General features: G+C 34.5%; 1 pseudogene across 1 annotated transcript; it reads right to left on the reverse strand.

Moving 5' to 3' along the window:
• Positions 1-3,260: 3,260 nt before the first annotated feature.
• Positions 3,261-15,334, reverse strand: LOC143234145 (chondroitin sulfate N-acetylgalactosaminyltransferase 1 pseudogene; annotated as a pseudogene). The gene is made up of 2 exons (XR_013018526.1): positions 14,998-15,334; positions 3,261-5,892 (listed from the first exon to the last, which is right to left on the reverse strand). The product of XR_013018526.1 is annotated as a chondroitin sulfate N-acetylgalactosaminyltransferase 1 pseudogene (transcript).
• Between the last annotated feature and the right edge of the window lie 4,989 nt (positions 15,335-20,323).

Below are 20,323 nucleotides of genomic sequence, written 5' to 3' on the forward strand. Positions count from 1 at the left end.
GGTTTATGTCCTCCTCATCTGCCTGAAATACCATTCTATTTTGATATGGAAATACATACTGCGTACTGCATTCTCCTACAAAGAAAGAACTTGAAATATTTTCACCAGATAATTAAAAGAAATAGGCCAACGAGAGAACAAACATTACGATACAATGTCTCTATTTTCTTTTTAATAGATACGATTGTGCGCCACAACATCGGCTGTGAAACCACACTGTTAACTATGCATAATGAAGACATATAAAAAAAAGTTACACAAGGATTAGAGTTTTAGACCAAGTAATGCAGCCACACTTACACAAGTTGATGCTTCCATAAATAATGGAGTATGCTTCATTAATTTGTAAACTACTGACAATTATTGTTCATAGACAATAAATCTAACGCAAGATATTCATATCGAGTTAAATCCGTCTCCTTCAGTGTTTGTACATGATGCAGATGTAAAGAAACATTCCACTAATTGGCCGAAATCCTTGTACACAAATGAAATTGGAAAATCCATGCACTGAGCGACATAACGTGCACAACTGCGCCCATTTGCACATTTGCTAATTTGCTCTGCTACGGCATGATTGATCCAAATGACATTTTTAATAGATTTCGGTGGTCATCTCGTATGAGATCTATTATAACTGCAATTTGTCTCAAATTATTTTATGAACTTGCGCACAACAACATTGGAATAAAGCCTTCTGGAAATTTCATAATAGTCTACGGTATTCCGTCAGAGCTTCCTTGACATTGTAATAGCATTTCAACAGTTCACTTCACTCTACATTTACTAGCTTCGTATTCGTTGAATATTTGGCACTACATCTAAAAGGTCTACTTATACTCATAGGAATTATTCAAAGTAACTACAGCGATTCCATGATGGAAACATGTGACAGTTGCGTCATTTATAATTACACGATACTCTTAACATTTTTGTGTAGTTTTACCTTCCAGTGCGTTAATGCTTACGAGGCCTACTGAACTGTGAGACTCTCTTTCTAATCATCTGGTAGTATATGTTTGTTTGTCTTAAAGCAAAGCCACATTGGGCTATCTGCTATGTCCATCGCGAGAAATCGAACTCCGGATTTTAGCGTTGTAAGTCTTTAAACTCACCGCTGTCTCATCGAAGGACCATCCGGTTGTATGCTACATCTTATTAATAAATAAATCTCAAGCTGGTACTGTGTTAAATACTTATTCCTTTGAAATATATATATATTCCAGTTTATTGTCCTTTCCCTTATCTTGGATACTACTGTCTCTATAGTGTTCTCATGATTTTTTTTTATCGAATAAAGGGGCATACTGCATTTGTTTGCAAATTTTCATCTTTACAATTAGTTCATACGCCTATAAAATCTGTTTTCAGAACTTCAATTATATACAAAATTAACGTCTCGTGTAAATACTCGGCTTCTCTAAGAATATTAGGTTTATATATTCTCGACAACTATGTTATTACTTGTATTCTGACCGAATTTTGGCATTTAAAAAACTGTATACTTTTCTTTGTAAGCAATATGATAAAAGCCATTTTCGGAATGTATTGTCACCAAAACGCACTGGGTTTTTGATTTATTAGAAACTGTTTTACAAGGAACCACTTCTTTTTTGTGTGTTTTTTGCCAGCTTGCCTCATAAAAAGACTTGCTGCCTTCTCTCTAGTCTTACACTGCTAAATTAGGGACGACTAGCGCAAGAAACCCTGGAATAACTTTGCGCGAAATTAAAAACAGGCATTATAAATCAGCTTAGCATGATCTGGAAGTTAAGATGCTCGTCTAGCAATCTGCAGGATTGAATCCTGCTACCAAAGAGGCTTGTCTTTTCATACGCGAGAACATTATAATGTGACGATCAATCTCACAATTCAATTAGAGTAACCTTAGAGTTGACAATGAGTGATTTGACTAGCCGCCTTCCCTCAAGTCTATCACTTCTAAATTAAGGACGGTTAACGCTGATAGCCCTCGAACAGCTTCGCTCAAAACTGAACAAACACACGATATAACAATTCTGCATGTATATTTAATATAAATATAAACGAATCGACATAATGCTTGAGCATGCCTACTTCAATAAACATCTTACTAAATTAAAAGTACAATTGTAAGTTTATATTGGGCATCGACAAGAAAGAGAATGAAACTTATAAACTTCTAAAAAAAGTAAAAACAAAGCAGAGAGCTGTAGAAGTGTGAAATAATTGTTTGTTTTTGAATTTCGCGCAAAGCTGCACAAGGGCTATATGCGCTACCCGTCACTAATTGAGCAGTGTTAGACTAGAGGGAAGGCAGCTAGTCATCACCACCCACCGCCAACTCTTGGGCTATTCTTTTATCAATGAATAATGGGATTAACAGTCACATTATAACGCCCCGACGGCTGGGAGGGCGAGCATGTTTAGCGCGACGCGGGCGCGAACCCGCGACCCTCGGATTATGAGTCGCACGCCTTACGCGCTCGGCCATGCCAGGCCCCATTGATTATTTGGAGAAATCAAAAGAATCATTTACTTAAAAAAATCTAGAATGAGTTTGAAAAAGTTACGTCGTACGAATGACAAAAGTTTAGTTATTGTATAATTCTTATTTGATGAAGAGAAGTTTACATCGTAGAAACGACATGGGACCTTTTATGAAATGAAAATGCGAAGTACATAAAATAATTCACAGGAATATTTATTTATAGGTTTTATAAGTTACTGTCGATATCTTTCAGTGTTTATCGAATTTTCTACAGTATATTTTATTATTTGTTTGAAACAAAGTGTCCTCTAGTGAAATGAAATTGTTATATTATCCCTGTCCTTATTAATATATATATATACATTAATACAAAATTCAAAATTACCCTAATGTATCGTCGTAAGTAATGATAATCATTCAACACCTTGCACATAAAATCTACAATAAATTCAGTTGAATTTCAAAGGTTTGCTTTAAACTTTGTGTATTTCGTTCCCCGAGCGCAGTCGTTTTGGGGTCAGCTAAGTAAGTTATCGTGTGATACGTAACTAGTAAAACCAACAAAAGTATTGCTAATTGTAATAGGCCTAATTTTAATTTGATTTAACGTGGTCAATTAGGTGACTCACTGTTAAAAATATAAGTGCATAAATTGAATAATATAGGAGGCATGCTTGTTGTTTCTAAACAGTGTCAGTTTTCTGAGTTATGTTAATTGAAGTTAATCTACCTCAAGAACATATCTAACTCCTCGTGTAAGTGTCAATCAAATAACGAGAAAGCTACATCATTTATCAGATCTCTGACTTACAAAAAATTATGTCAACTTTTAATGAACACCCGAGTAACGTTGTATTAATAACAGTTCATGTTAAATGTTGATGAATAGAATATATTTTTTGAACATGAATTTACGTTTCTAACAAACATCTTTGAATTCAATTGATAATGAATCATAAACTAACACTTAGCCAAGGACAAGTTAAAGGTACAAAATCCTGCAGTCCAAGCGCTTCTTCATTAGAAGGAAACAAAAAAAAAAAATGTTCACTTTTCGAAAACACTTGCGTCATAAGAATTTGTACTTTTGTATCAAGTTGATTTTTATGAACCTACGTATCTTCCTAACCGAGAAAAGTGTAACCGTTCGAGGAACTTTACATATCATCTAATTATGTTTTGAGCTAATAACAAACCAGCTAGTGTTTTCTTTTTATTCGTGAGAAGCTGTTTTAAAATATAGCTTCTATCATTGAATCCTGGTTTATGAGGTTCTACTAAATTATGGTTTCTACCGTCGAATTCATCTTTATGAAGATATACTAAATTATAGCTACTACCGTTGGATCTTGGTTTGTGAGGCTGTACTGGATTATAGTTTCTACCGTTGAATCCCGGTTTGTGTGGCTCTACTAAACTATGGTTTCTACCGTTGAACTCAGCTTTGTGAAGATATACTAAATTATAGCTTTTACCGTTGAATGTCGGTTTGTGAGGCTGTACTAAATTATGGCTTCACCGTTGAATACTGGTTTGTGAAGCTGTACTGAATTATAGCTTCTACCATTGAATCCCAGTTTGTGAGGCTGTACTAAATTACAGCTTCTACTGTTGAATCCAGCTTTATGAAGCTGTACTAAATTACAGCTTCTACTGTTGAGCCCAACTCTATTGCTCGATATGAGATTCAAGGTCTACAAGTTGAGCTGAATGAAGATTCATGATGGAATTTGACTTAACTCTTTCCTGGTGACGTTTGAGATCCTCGTGAAAAGCTAACAGACCCAACTGTGCATGAGATCCCTCTGTTAAGGCGCGAGACCGTAAACACGCTCTATACTGTTCAGGAAGTACATCAGCGTCGCACGACTTTTTGTGCCAAACGTGAAAGATACCCGGATCAGTTGCCCGGATCACCCTGATAGAACTTCTGATGTATTTGCGGTAAAGCATGACGTCCTCTCCTCCCCAACCTATTAGTTCCTCTTCGAAACCTTTTGTTTTCAGAAAATCTGTCCGATATTGACAGGTCATACCAAATCCAAAATCTCTCCAGAAGCCAGTGTCACGGGAAATAACAAGCTGTTCAAGTTTTGTTGGTGCTGTTTTCCCTTGAAGGGAATACACTATACTAGGATTGTACAAACTAAACACAATGGGATAGTAAACTCTTTGTCCTAGAGCTGAATTGGTGCGACATCTGTCAATAAACTTTTTGGAGAACACTATGTCCACATCACAAAAGAACAATATAGCATTTGGATCCCCTTTCCAGTTCTGAGCCCCTACTTGAAGGCCCCTACCGCGTGAAAACGTTTCGTTCAAAGCCAATAATTGAAAACTTCGGAACTGAAACTTTTCGAAAATTTATCCAGTAAAATACGAATATTTTGCAATCCCTCCTGAGTAAAGTATACAACTGTGAGAAAAACATTTTCATCGTGGTTTATTTGCATTTGAAAAAACATGTCCAAAAAGTCCTGAAATACATCAGTTCTTCCAGATAAAGGAAGAATAACATTAACTACTTTTTCTTTTGTCCGAATGGTCTCTTTACTAATAGTTTGCACAGGTCCAAAAGGCCGCATCAAGACAATTTTATGATAATTTTTTGTGTCATTCTTGTCTCGAAAAAAAAGTTCGTATTGTGTACCGGTAGTAGGTTCATTTCTATAAATCCCTTCAACAAAATCATCGACTGTATATCTCTGTTTCTTATGTCGACGTCTGTTGATGTTTGTTAAAGTGTGAACAAATATTTCCAATAGATCTTTTCTTCTGTATCCAATTGGCTTCTCCACAACACGTTTTCCTAAGCCTAATTCTACGGGATAAAGTTTACTAAACGTTAAATGGCTGAATGGTATCACTTCATATTCGTTGTTAAGTTGAACACCTCTGTTTATTTCGGAGTTTCTTATCTGTTTTTCGATGTGAGTCGTACAGTGGTGCTCAGTAAAGGAACTCTGAGGAAGTGACGTTGTCAAATCATAAGCGGAAATGTCGTCCATGCTGAGGGTCTTTGAAAGCTTTTTTTGAAGCAGTGTGATTTGATTTCTTAAACGATCAGTTTCCAAACGATATTCTTCCTCCCGCTGACGAAGTAGTTCCAGGTAAAAGTTTTCAGTCACAATGGAAGATTCATGGGAAAGAGGAAAAAAACCGGATTCTTCTATCCGTTCTTCGTGCAGTTTCAAGCCGCATCGTCCTATGAGCACTATAGAAGTTATAGATAAAGCAAAAAGAATGAAAAGTGCCCTTGTAACCATTCTCATGTTTGATAGATGAAAAGCATATCTTTTATCTCAAACACATAATTACATATGATCCAAAGATGCTATATTCTTTAGTGATCCATTAACTATGTGACTCATGACACTTTCTCTCAATAAACATTCTGGGTTTGAAGGTTTCAGTTGACCCTGAAATAAAGATTGAATGCAATGAATTTGTACATAAGTATTAATAGTGAATATACTGTTCAAATATTACGATGACTTAATACATTTATGAATACAATTATTTATGATCACGTTAGTAACAGTAAAAGATATATTTATGAAAAATTATTATTGATACTTACTTCAGAAAAATGTCTGTGTTTATGATGCAGTGTTACATTAATAATAAAAACAAGAGATGTTATTTTAACGTGCTAACTTTTTTACATTAATGATAAAAATAAGAGATGTTATTTTAACGTGCTAACTTTCTTATATTAATGATAAAAATTTGTCTGTTTGTTTTGAATTTCGCGCAAAGCTACTCCAGAGCTATATGCGCTAGCCGTCCCTAATTTAGTAGTGTAAGACCAGAGGGAAGGCAGCTAGTCATCACCACCCACCGCCAACTCTTGGGCTACTCTTTTATCAACGAATAGTGGGATTGACCATAACATTATAACGCCCCCACGGCTGGAAGGGCCAGCATGTTTGGTGCGACGGGGATTCGAACCTGCGACCCTCGGATTACGAGTCGAGCGCCTTAACCACCTGGCCATAATGATAAAAATAAGAGATGTATTTTTAACGTGCTTGGCCCGGCACAAAATTTAAACTAAAAACGCTTATTATCAAAAATAGTATAATTATTTCTAAAGCAAATTCATGTATTTCTTACTACCCATCCTTTGGTGGTTGTGTTGTATCTTCATCGCAGTGCACTTTATGTTTATCAACTTGAATATAGTTGTATAATAAGTTTGGAATGAACACACATTAATTTACAAGCACTATAAACTTTTTCTTGCAGGCATTGATTTGCAACCTCCGATTACACAAACCTGAGCTTTTTAAAAATATTTTTTTATTTTCATTGTTTATCGTTTTTTATAGTTTTGTGAATTCTTGTAAACGCTTTCTACACCTTTATGTGAATTGTTGTTGGTTTTTTTGAAAAGGATAAAAAATAAAACATAAACCTCATTACAACAAAAATCTCTTAATACTTTTGTAACTTTCTTGGTCTTTAAACAAATAGCCTAAATCAGTTTCATGAGTGTATTTCATTGTTTTGTTTGAATTTTACACAAAGCTCCTCGAGGGCTATCTGTGCTAGCCGTCCCTAATTTAGTAGTGTAAGACTAGAGGGAAGGCAGCTAGTCATCACCACCCACCGCCAACTGTTGGGTTACTCTTTCACCAACGAATAGTGGGATTGACCGTAACATTATAACGCCCCACGGTTAAAAGGGAGAGCATGTTTGATGTGAAGGGGATGCGAACCCGCGACCCTCAGATTACGAGTCGCACGCCTTAACACGCTTGGCCATGCCGGGCCCGATTTCGTTCTCTAAAATTTGATTGTCAGTTTAATGAGAGTCTTTCTTTGTACTAAATTTGGTTGTCAGTTTGAAGGGAGTCTTTCTTTGTACTACATTTGGTTGTCAGTTTCATTAAAGTCTTCCACTGTAGTAGGTTTTGTGTTCAGTTTCATGGTAGCCTTCCATTGGTCTCACCGACATTTAGGTGGTATCGGTCCCGAGGTTCCCACAGACGTAATTTTTTCCACCACACTGCTTGAGGAATCCGAGAAAATACGTTCTCCTAAACTGCTAAACTCACCAACTTTTAAATGGTACCAACCAAACCTTTTTTTCCCCGAGGTTTGCACAAAGGTAAAACGTATCATCCAACTCCTCAGGGAACCCTGATATTTCGTGAAAACACTTTTACCTGGATTTTTCGAAGACGGACCTTAAATTTGACTTTCATCTATATTGGAGCGTATAAATAATTATGCTTACTAATTACCGTTCGTAACTTGATTATAGAAATTAAATAAAATTAACTTAAACCCGTAAATGTGAGTCATCGGCCCACAGGTTCAAATAATATTATACAAAACTCATTTAGAACGAAAAACAGTTTTCAGTATGAGTCTGCAAATTATTCAGCGATTCTAATATTTAATTTTTTTTCTATACTTAATTATTATTAAGCACAAAGCTATACCAACAGTGCCGGCCTGGCATGGCCTAGCGCGTTAAGGCGTGCGCTTCGTAATCTGAGGGTCGCGGGTTTGCGCCCGAGTCGCGCCAAACATGCTCGCCCTCCCAGCCGTGGGGGCGTTATAATGTGATGGTCAATCCCACTATTCGTTGGTAAAGAGTAGCCCAAGAGTTGGCGGTGGGTGGTGATGACTAGCTGCCTTCCCTCTAGTCTTACACTACTAAATTAGGGACGGCTAGCACAGATAGCCCTCGAGTAGCTTTGTGCGAAATTCAAAACAAACAAACAAACGAACAGTGCCAACCGCAAGAATCGAAATTCGGTTTCTAGTATTAGAAGTTCTGAGATGCTGAGTCATCAGGAAGTTTCTTTTTAGATCTTCTAAAAATAACTAATATATTTAATTATGGTACTCCTGTATATTTTTACACGTGTGTGTTATTTTCTTAGTAATAAGCTACAAAATGGATTATGGGCACGCTGTCCACCACGAGGAATTGAGTATCGCATTTTAGCGTTCGTAAACTTTTCGCTGACCCACCGGGTTTTTTCCTGTCTTATTTTTTTAATTGTCCAAGTACTTTTGTCTCCGATTGCATTTGATATTTAATATGATTTTTAGAGATATTCGAAACAAAACTCTAAATGCGTTTTTATTGATAAAGAAACATTTTTTATACAATGTGTAAAAAATTCGGTAGCATTAGCTCTTGATTTTACTTGCACAGATTTCTTATGTGCATTCTAATAATACAAAATATCAGAACTAGCAACTAGGTTTCGCTAAGAAAATGTTGTTGTTGTTTTTCTGTCTGGGAAACTCGGAAAAGTAAATAATATTTCGAGGGTATGAAATTAAAAAAAAGCAAAAAACGGTTATTTATTTATTTATTAAGTTAAATATTTCATAAGGCTTGGCATGGCCAGGTGGGTTAAGGAGTTCGACTCGTAATCTGAGGGTCGCGGCTTCGAATCCCCGTCGGGCCAAACATGCTCGCCCTTTCAGCGGTGAGGGCATTATAATGACTTTATGTACTTACATTAAGAAATATATTCTATCGATTAGAAAGAAGAAGGAAACAGATTTTTTCGTGATTTTTACTTTAACCATAAATACACAACGAACGAGAAGCGGTGCAAAAAAACATAACATAGAAAAACGTTGCAAAGCTGTGTGGATTTGCATCAGAATCCTAGTGTGTAAGTGAACACATAGTCCGGTTAATCTCCGAGATCTTATATTGATCTTTTAGTTGTCGTCATGATTCATAGATATTCATTCTGCTGTAGTAGATACGTATGTTGTGATCTGTTTGATTGTATCTTTTCCACTCTACTCTACCGGAATGGCCTTTTAATTGGAGTACTCACCTCGTAGTCTAAGGGTTCGAGTCCCCGTCACCAAACTTGCTCGCCCTTTCAAACGTAGGAGGCATTATAATTACTAACGAATAGTGAGTAAAAAAAGGATTCTAAGAGCTGGTGATGAGTGGTGTTCACTCGATGCTTTCTCTACAATCTGTCACTGTTAAATTAGAGATGGGCAGCGCAGATAGCGCTCGAAAAGTTTGCGCGAAATTAAAAAAACAAACAATTTCTCTGCTATTTTACAACCTATCTGTATGATATGCTGCCTGTAATTTTAATTTAAAACATCCTAGTATCATTTCAATTATGGCTTAATACTATTGAGATTTAAAGTCACATTAGAAAAACGATATCATTTAGCCAGGAGATAGACACACGTAGAGAGACGTAGGAAACGTACACCGAGCAGATAAGAAGGATGCGACAACTCAAACGTCACAATTGTCGCCACTAAGTCGTCTTATGACTCGCTTAAAACCTTTTTATTTTACTTTTCTACCGGAGTAAAACAGATATCGTTTTATCATTTAATTTGTTCTGTTTGCCTCCTACAGTGTTTCGTATCAGAAATATCGAGCTTCCATTTGTTGTGCAAGATGAAGTCCAACAACAAAAAGAAAGTCCCTAAAGCAACCAATAAGAAACTACAGTGACTGCAACGTAAAATATAGAACAAAAGCATTAAAGTCACATTAGAAAAACGATATCATTTAGCCAGGAGATAGACACACGTAGAGAGACGTAGGAATCGTACACCGAGCAGATAAGAAGGATGCGACAACTCAAACGTCACAATTGTCGCCACGAAGTCGTCTTATGACTCGCTTAAAACCTTTTTATTTTACTTTTTTACCGGAGTAAAACAGATATCGTTTTATCATTTAATTTGTTCTGTTTGCCTCCTACAGTGTTTCGTATCAGAAATATCGAGCTTCCATTTGTTGTGCAAGATGAAGTCCAACAACAAAAAGAAAGTCCCTAAAGCAACCAATAAGAAACTACAGTGACTGCAACGTAAAATATAGAACAAAAGCATCACAGGAACAAAAGAAAATCGAATATGGTAGAAGTATGAACTGTCAAAAACAAGTGCCGAGAATGTAGGGAAAAACAGGTTTTTTTCCTTGTAGATTTATGTAGAGAAAACACAGACCCACATCCTAGAAGAATTAAAAAAATAAGCATGCTGTATTATACATTTTTTTTGTACAGTTCTATCGTACTATAGACAACAACTACATATTTTATTACTTTAGTTTTCACACTCTAGGGGCCACACATAATACAAGTAACTCTTAAATAAAGTTGTTTGTTTTTTCTTTTTTTTTGTATTTCGCGCAAAGTTACATGAGGGCTATCTGCGCTAGCTGTCCTAATTTAGCAGTATAAAACTAGAGGGAAGACAGCTAGTCATCACCACCAATCGCCAACTCTTAGGCTACACTTTTACCAACGAATAGTGGGATTGACTACCACATTATGACGCCCCCACGGCTGAAAGGGCGAGCATGTTTAGTGTGACGAGCATTCGAACCAGCGACCCTCGAATTACGAGACGAGCGCCCAAACCACCTGGTCATGCCGGGTTTTTAAAAGAGTTGAATGAGTGAATGAGATAGGCCAATTCATACCTTAAACAAGTAAAAATTAAAAGGCAAAGTTTCAAGTACAGTTAAATAATATTTCACGTGAGGGGACGAAAAGGAACCACAATGTTCCTGATCACCCCAGTGGGGGAGGGAATTCTTAAAACCTCTCTTTCTATAAACTAAACCCCTGCAAAGTTCGTTTGCGTTTGAATGAAATAGGCTACTATGTGTTATAAAGGATGAATGTTTTTAAAAGGGTATTTTGGTCAGAGTTATGCAATGACAATTAAAACAATGAATACTAAATGCAAAAAAATATTTTATCATGTCTGTCCTCAAAATTTAAAAATTAGAATTTTGCGTACCTAGGTAGACACTCATGACGTCTGAAGTTTCTGCACAAAGTGGTGAAGAAAACGTATTCAGTATGCTGTCAAACTGAAATTAACCAGTACGTAAAAGCAACACTATTGCATACATTACACACTAAACTGTATATTTTGCATGTATTAACATTTTAGTAGTACATTGTAGATCTTACTGATTGGTTTATTATTCACAAAGTTTTAGTTTCCAGAAGCGCGTGAGCCAGTATCCACAAAAACAAACGTATGATTGGTTGTTTTTAAAGTTATAATGTCCTCTCAATCTTAATAACCCAATGCCAACTGCGCATTTGTACCTATCACTTGCTGTATCCATAACGTCAGACCAAAAAGGACATCATAATTTCTCAAAGCAATTAATCATTTTAATAATATCAGAATTCATATATTAACAGAAGATACGTATTATTTTAATGTAATAAAAATACAGTGAATAAACCGAGACAAAGATAAAATACTTTTTCTTTTAATTGTGTGTGTGTGTAAATAGACATTACAACTTTCACGAGTTTGGATACCCATCACAATCTCGTTCAAATGTGCCCTAAAAATATCAGAAAACGAACTAATTCAGCAATTGGTGGGGTCACCTCCAAGATACACTAATTATCACTAGGAATAAAAGTAACAATCCACTCCACCACATGTATGATAAGTATGGTTGAATAAGCGTTAATGAATTTTGTAAGTTCTGTTAATCTTGGGTATAGATTTCAAATAGTTTAATGAGCGCACTAATGTATCTTTAGCCTCCTAGACCGATAAAAACGCCACACTTACATTCCTTCTTTAAAACCTTTTCCAAGGAATTATATCCAAATAAACAGCTTTTTCTTGCAAACGGTTAAAATCAAAGAATATCTATGGCTTCTCCTCTTGAATCCTTCTAGGGTTTTGACCCTCTCCATGGAGTGCTTTGAATATTTAAAAAGTTATCATATCTTTATAAATTAATGTCATTATTATGTAATAGTTTAGAAGGTTTATGAGAAAAATGTGGGGCATATAGAGAGGGTTAAAAACTTTAAAATAGCGTTAGGTATTGTATGGAAGAACCTGTAAAATATCTACAGCTATGTTGACCAAACCGAAATTCTGTTTATCCTAAGTTCTACAAAAAGAATTTAGTAATGCAAACTTTTTTCTTGCTTGTTCTCTCTATCTATAATAAGCGTTACTTTTGATGTATTTGTATTATTTTTTCTATGTAGTGGTGCCCTATGATATTTAAAACTTAAGTACAATTTCTGAACGGATTTTATTGTGCTTCGTTTTTAGATGGTTTCATAAAGCTGCCACTAGCTGGCTGATTTTCATTTGTTGTTGGATCTCTGCGCAAAGCTACTCAAGAGCTATGTACGCTAGCAATCTTTAATTTTGATGTGACAGACGAGACGGAGAATTGACAAATAACACGACCCGATATCAGTTCTTTGGCTACACTTATCTAACCAAATAGTGGGATATCACTTTTACAACGTTTTCACTGTCCCAAAACTTACATATACATTTATGTATTTTTTTGTAGTAATGGGACAAGAGCACTGTGCCAGCGTAACTCTCGCTCGACTCGCTGAACACTGTTTTAACTGCATAAAATTCTACTTCAATGCACTGACTATTTGAACTGTGTTTGAGTAAAATTAATTGATTCTTTCACAACAATATTTTGTCTGTAAGAATCAAAAAACAAGTTTTGAATACTAAAAATGTACAATAATTAAAACATTAGTGCTAAACTGCAATATATTTTTTCCATATTCCCTTGGTTAATCTACCACGGACTTCAAATGATTTTAATATTAGACCCATATGCTTCACTGATTCGCCAAATTTCGGCATTTAACGCCATAAAATTAAGATGTTGTTTATATGTAAGTCGACAAGAATTAATAAAGAACATTCGTAAAACATTTTAACGTCTAAAAAACCTATTTCGTTACCTATTAAATAAAACCTAACGCTATAGAACACATAACGTTGGTTTATTGAAAAATCTCTTTTCCAACCAATGTCAAATACGCTAGAGCAATTTCTAGCATCAGAATATCACATTAGCCTAATTCCTACCATATGTACTCACCGGTTCGTTTTGGTTTTCAACCGACAAGTTTTTAAGCGTATTCGGAAAATGAAGATTTATTTAACATTCACCAAGAACTTTATTATGATAAAAAATAATTATAATAGTAACACGTTAAGAAAATTTAATTTTTGTATTTTTTTTCTCTACTTTACACTGTCACATGTCGCGTCAAAGCTCTAATGATGTCACGTTTGGTGTATCGGATTACGTCCACATAATAAGTACTTTATGATGTACGTGGCAGAATTTCATCTTGCCAGAAACTGTCACTAAGAGGCCCTCTACCTAAAAGCTACATTTTCTGGTCCTTCGAGATTTCATTCAAAAACTTTTCACATGCTTGCTTCAATGGTGGACTAAGTTTTGTAAATGCCGTATTAGGATGGAAAGTGAGGAACGAAAGGAAGAAAAAAATGTGTTTTGGGTTACGAAATGCTGGAAACACATACACATATGTTCAAAGAAGATGTTTGTTTTCTTATTTCACTCGTTCCTCCACCAACGGGTATAGCCTCGCGTTGGTGTTACGGAGGATTGCACGAGTTCTGCGTCTCAATGCTAAAGATGAACTAGCGTAATTTTGTTTGCATTAGTTCTTATTAAAACATAAATACTAGTTTTAGATGAGGATTACAACTCCTATGTTCGTAAAGAGCCACCTAGAGGGGGAATAAAACAAGCAACTGCTTATTCTTCAGTTCCAAAATACTCTAAATTGACAGAGAGTGCATAATGATATGTCATATAATTGCTGGTATGTTTTTAAGAAGAAAATAGTGTTATATTACTCATTGTCTCGTGGTTGCGATATGTTTATTGTCATCATTGATCTATCAGTGATAGATCCTGAAGCACACACGATAATCTTGAAATAAATGTTCGCAAATAAGTGATATAATTTATAAATTTTTTGTAATACTAAATTTCAGAATAATCTTAGCATTTACGGCTATGGCTAGTTATATTCCTGTTATTTGTATTTATTGTATGGTATGTGAACATTAAGTCATAAAAGAGACAACTGTTAACATTTCTTATCCTTGGGTACTTGAAAAACTTTGAGTTAATTCTTTAGAGTAATCTGTAAACAATTTTTTGTTTTTGTTTTTTTACAGTATTTTTTTTCTGCAAGTATTGTGGGAATGTTAACTGTAGATAAGTTACAAAGTTTATTATTTACAAAATGTTTGTATGATATTCATATAGCAGTAAAATATAGTTGTTGAATTAATATTTTTAATTATTAATAATTACCTTTTTGACGGTATCTTTAATTCAGTTCTCGGTAATAGGTCTTATTTTATTGATTTTTAACAGTTATTTTTCGGTTCATTGGTTGTGTATAAGTGAAAATTAGCCAGGGTAATGGTACTTATGTGCATGAAAAGTTTTAACTTTTGCATCGCTTGAAGATGGGTTTAGGCCCGAAATATTATGTAGAATTAAGGCTTCCTTAGATTTTATTAACAGTGTTTCTTTCTTTTTTTAATAAATGTGCCTCAGTACATTTATGTAAACGATATGTGATAAACATACTTTGCAGAGTACAACTTAATTTATTAGACTAATAACTAAATAATAGCTTACATAATATTAATAACATTCAGACTGATTTTACATTTTTTTAAAAAAATAAAGTTTTTTTTACCTATTTCTCGAGAATCATCCCCGACTTCATTTTTGTCTTTTCTGTTCGTTCTGTAGGTCCACATTACCTTTGATATCAAACGATTTTAGTTACGATCTCGAGAAAAATACAAATCTCGAAACAGTTATTCCGAAAACCAACCCTGTGCAAGCGTTTACCACAGGCAGTGATACACGGCATCACTTCTCATTACATATTAGACATTTCTACAGTGAAACCGCTCACTCAACACAGTCCTGGAACTCTCGTGAGTTTTGTAAGGCCGTGGTTTACAGTTTAGCCAATGGTGGCGCTATATTTTTCTCTACTCTGGGAAGCGGTATAGAAACGCATTGTAGAAATACTTCCAAGTATAAAATGTACTTTTCAAAAGAGGGCAGTTTGATACGTTATGATGTTTGTAAATTTGTATGCTATGTGAAACTGTTAACAAGAGGACGAAATGATCTGAAAATAGAATTTTTACATATCTTATTTGAACGTTTTTATATATGTTTTAAATTGTATCAACATCTTGTTTTTGAAACTGGAACCTTGCTTTCGTAAGTTTCTACGCTATTCATTTCATGATTCAGAATAGAAGGAGGTACCTTTTACAACTGAGCGACCAAACAGTTGAGTAACTGTAAAGAAATAAAGCTTCTGGTTTCAGATTGAAAGCTTACTCCCCTGTTTTGTAAGATAATTTACTGCAGGTTAGTGTGCCTCTGCCACGGGTCATAAAACTGTTTAAACAGCAAATCCTTTGGAGATACGTACTATGCATTCCTTTGAAAAGTTTAGTTACTGCTACCCTCAAGCTTAATTATCGCATACCACATTTCCTTATATCCGTTCAGGGTCTGTATTAAAAATTTACTCGGATATTAGTATCAGAATTATCTAAATACTTTTTTTAGAGAAAGGCATAAAACTACAACAAAAAAGATGCCCAACATAAATATTTAACCTCTGAAATCCCTTCCTAATCAAGTATACAAACAATATTGGCTTCAACATATATGTTATATATATATATATAATTAATTCTTTATGTAATCTACCAGTGACTAATATACTCAGTACATTTTATTATGAATAGTTGTGTATGAGGTATGACTGAGTGTTCCACATAATCGATATAAAAGAAGCATAAAACGAGCACATCCATATCGAACTCTTATTGGCCTCTCTAATAAAGAATTTTGGTTTTTGATGATACAAACTGCCTTTTGACAATTTTATTTTTCAGTATTCATCAAATTTCACAAAATACATTGACACTATTGTTTCATTTGATAGTGTATAAACTTAAAGTTTTGAAACAACATGGGATCTATCGGTCCATCTCGGCTGTTTCATCTTCTAAAGTAATTTGAAATAAATAATTTTAAAAAATGTTAAAGCTAACCCTTATCATTCACATGCCTATTAAGCTTTTTAAACTCACTTAAATTTACTACCTACACAAAACCACAAGATAACCAATTCCAAAGACAAGCCACCCTGTTATAAAAATGAAACAGTCTCAGCTGAATACGATTCCTCCCTTGCCAAAATGTACATCTGTGTCCCTTAGTCCTACTATTCTCAATATTAAATATGAAAAAGATGATGTATCAACACTATCGATTCCCTTTACAATCTTAAATATCTCAATCAGACCCCCTCAGCTCTTTTTTGTTTTTTCAAGATAAAACAATTTAAGAGATTTCAGCATTTCTTTATATGACAGTCCCTTTATTCTAGGCACCATTCTTGTAACCATCCTCTGAGCCATTTCCAACAATTCAGCACAAATTAAATTAAATTATAACCTGTTAAGACTTTTATTCAATATTTCTGTACATTCAACCTGAAATCTTATTTGCCCTACCACTAGCAACAGCACACTGCTTGGATGGCTTTAATGACTGATCGATTATTACACCAAGATTCCTTTCTTTTATAATACTGTTAAGGATATTCCCATCAAAATTATACTTACAATTCAAATTGTGATAACCCACATGCATTATCTTTCAGTTATTATGATTAAAATCCATCTGCCATTTATTTGCCTAACTCACCAAATTATCTAAATTTTTTTGTAAATCAACAGAATCCACTTCACTGCCAGCAACAACAAGACCTTAATATCATATGCAAATTTAAGTAATTTATTGATAGTTTCTTCATATATGTCATTAATGTAAATCAAAAAGTGCAATGGTCCTAAGACTGACTCCTGAGGTACACCTCTTGCAACATTAATCCAGTTTGATTGAATTACATTTATAACAACTTTCTGGTTTCTTCCATCCAGCCATTTTTCTGTCCAATTTGCTAACTTACCTCCCACACCTACAGAGATAATGATTTTACACGCCTTTCATGTGACGCCTTGTCAAATATTTTTTAAAAATCCAGATATACCAAATCCACACCCTTATCTATATAAACAGTAACCTTTTGAAATAATATCAAAAGATTTGTAAGCAACATTTTCCATTAATGAAACCATGCTGACTATCCAATAAAATTCTAAACTTTGTTGAATGACTTTGCAAAGCGTATTTTAACGGATTCCTAAAACTCTTTCCAAGTCAATCCTGGTTTTTACTTGCAGGTACTCTTTTCCTTTTATAAGGAATATGTTTACCTAGAATATTTGAAACAAATATATTTAAAAACTTTCCACACTTCACCAGTCTCTTCAAATAATTCAGCTGCCCAATTCACAACAGATAATTCTTGTCGAATTCCTTCAAAATCTGCTTATTTTAAATTTCGATAAAAAATATCGTTATTTCTTATCTTCATATGAAGCAGTACATCGATTCTAATGAAGTAATAATCATTTGCACCTTAATGTTTTTCGATATTCACCCTCTTCATTATTTATGTATAATAAATCTAAAATAGCATTGTTTATTGTAGTTTCCTTGACTAATTAGTGAAGAAAACCATCCTGAAATTTCAAAAAACCTTACTCCCTTGCATATACCCAATGTGTATGCATGACATTAAAATCACCCATAATTATGACGTTATTAATAGCTGAAATCTTAAGCTCATTTCAAAAATTTCTCACTAAGTTTTATTTGTGTCATTTGGTAGTAACATATTCTCACTAAAAGCCATTTCCTTTTATATCCACTAATTGAAACCCAAATGAATTCAGTCTTGTTGCTGTTGTAATTGATAAAATCAATTTCAACATGATGTAACTCAGGTTTTACAAATAAAATACTTTGTCCATATTAAATAACCTCATGTCCTTAAAATCGTAAAATTTTAAACATATTTCTATTATTCTCATTATATCAAAATCCTTCTACCAGTACTCTGAAGTCATCTATTTTATTTCTTATGCTTCTAGTATTACAATGTAACAATTAAGTCTATATTTATAACCAGTGACGGCTCGCTTCTATCAGCTTCACCCTCTTCCCTGCCACTCATTACTAAGCATGTGATTTATTTCCCAATGATAGGATGATGGTGAATTATTTACTGACAATTAATATTGTTTATATAATTCGTTCGTTTTCTTACATTCTAACAACTATAATTTTAATGTAAATAGACCAAATATCAGGTGGCATTCATAGGGTTTTGTCTGAGAGGGTCGTTCTTGTACACTAGGCTGAATTTGGTTATTGGAGTGAAGTGAGTACAGATACAGTGGCAAAGTCGTGATTATCGTGCGTGTGAACTAGGCGTGTAATCAAAGTGTAGGACTATCAGTTTATTCTACCCCGAATCGTGGAGTATAAAGTTAAATATTTACAAAGTCTTAACTTCTCTCACGTCACATTAAATGAAAAAAAAAATCTAAGCTAGAGCAAGGCCAACAGCAAAGTTATCTTCTCAACAACGTAGCGCAAGCAGGAGCAACGAATTCTCGCATCAGTTTAACAGTAACGTTTATAAAATGTAAGTGGTTATGTAGTTGTGATGATGCAAATGTTTTGTTTTGCTTTCCATGCTTTCGTATTGGTGGGGAATCATTTTGGACAAAGAGTGAAGTAAATATCTTGAGGAATTTACCATTGAAAACTAGAAGACATGAACATTCAACTAAAGATATGGATAACATGATTAATTCAAAATCAATATTGCAGCTCAAATGAACACAGGATATAAGCTTTCGATTGCAAAGCACAATGAAATAGTAAGAAAAAACATAGACGTGCTATCAAAATCATAAACTGTGTGAAATGTTGTGTAAAACTTGAGCCGCCACCTAGAGGGCATGATGAAACCACGACCTCTGAGAATCCAGGAATATTTTCGTGTCTATTGGATTTTGTCTGTGGACTGAATTCTAGTCTAGACGACCATTTAAATACAGCAAGTTTTTAAGAGAATATCTAAAACAATACAGAATAAAATTTTGCAATTTATGTTGGCCGTCTGTCAAGTAAAGGAGTAAATAATGCAATTTTTTTTCAAAAAATGGTTAGTGTTCTACGATATGAGCTACGAGGGAAGCCACTTGAAAGATTCTATAGATTTTTCAAATAATTCAACCAGATGGCAAAAGCCTTAGCCGTTGTGCTACCAAATGAACTCCGTACTTTGACTGGTAATTGCCCAGACAAGTTTTTGCACAAACCAATAATGATGACGTAGCTGCTATAAATGGAGCTAAAAGAGTTGTGCAAGTAAGATTAATAGAAATGTATAGCAATGCCATTTTTATCCATTGTTATGCATACCAAATTAATTTGATTATGGAAAAGCCAACATTACAGATTAGCAGTATTAGGGAATTTTCAATAGTCTGTCACGGAGACCTGTCTTTTCAAAAAGGTCTCCACAACGAATGTTGCTAGCCATCGAATCCGTCATCCACCTGCAATACGTTGAAATTTCAAAAGCAGAACATTCAACGTCCAACATAAAATGAAAGTTGAATTAATTGAATGTTGCAGTGCTTTAGAAAAATCCCACTCAAGAGACACTGGCTATGAAACAACTTGGATTAATAGAGCCTAATTTTGAACTTTTCTCCAAAGTAACGCCTCGTATTGCCGTTCTGTTTTCTCAGCTTCAGTGAAGAAATATTGATGCTGCTCAGGTCAATGCTTTTTTTAATGTTTAAGTGTACAATTCAGAAAATAAGAGATGAATGTTATCCAGTCATGGAAATGTCTCTAAAGAAAAAAAAAAACAAGAAAGAAAATGTTCTCCAGATGAATCATCTATTGCTAAGAAAGTCTATGTTGTAATTTTGGTCCAGCGTAGAGAAAGATTAAACTTTGATAATCAATTAAAAACAAACATGCTACTTATGGCTAACAACGTTTAAGCGTATGCAAATAATTTCTCTAATAACGAACTTGTTTAAGCAGTTAAAGCT

This window comes from Tachypleus tridentatus, chromosome 12, assembly GCF_004210375.1.
Source record: "Tachypleus tridentatus isolate NWPU-2018 chromosome 12, ASM421037v1, whole genome shotgun sequence".
Lineage (NCBI taxonomy): Eukaryota > Metazoa > Arthropoda > Merostomata > Xiphosura > Limulidae > Tachypleus > Tachypleus tridentatus.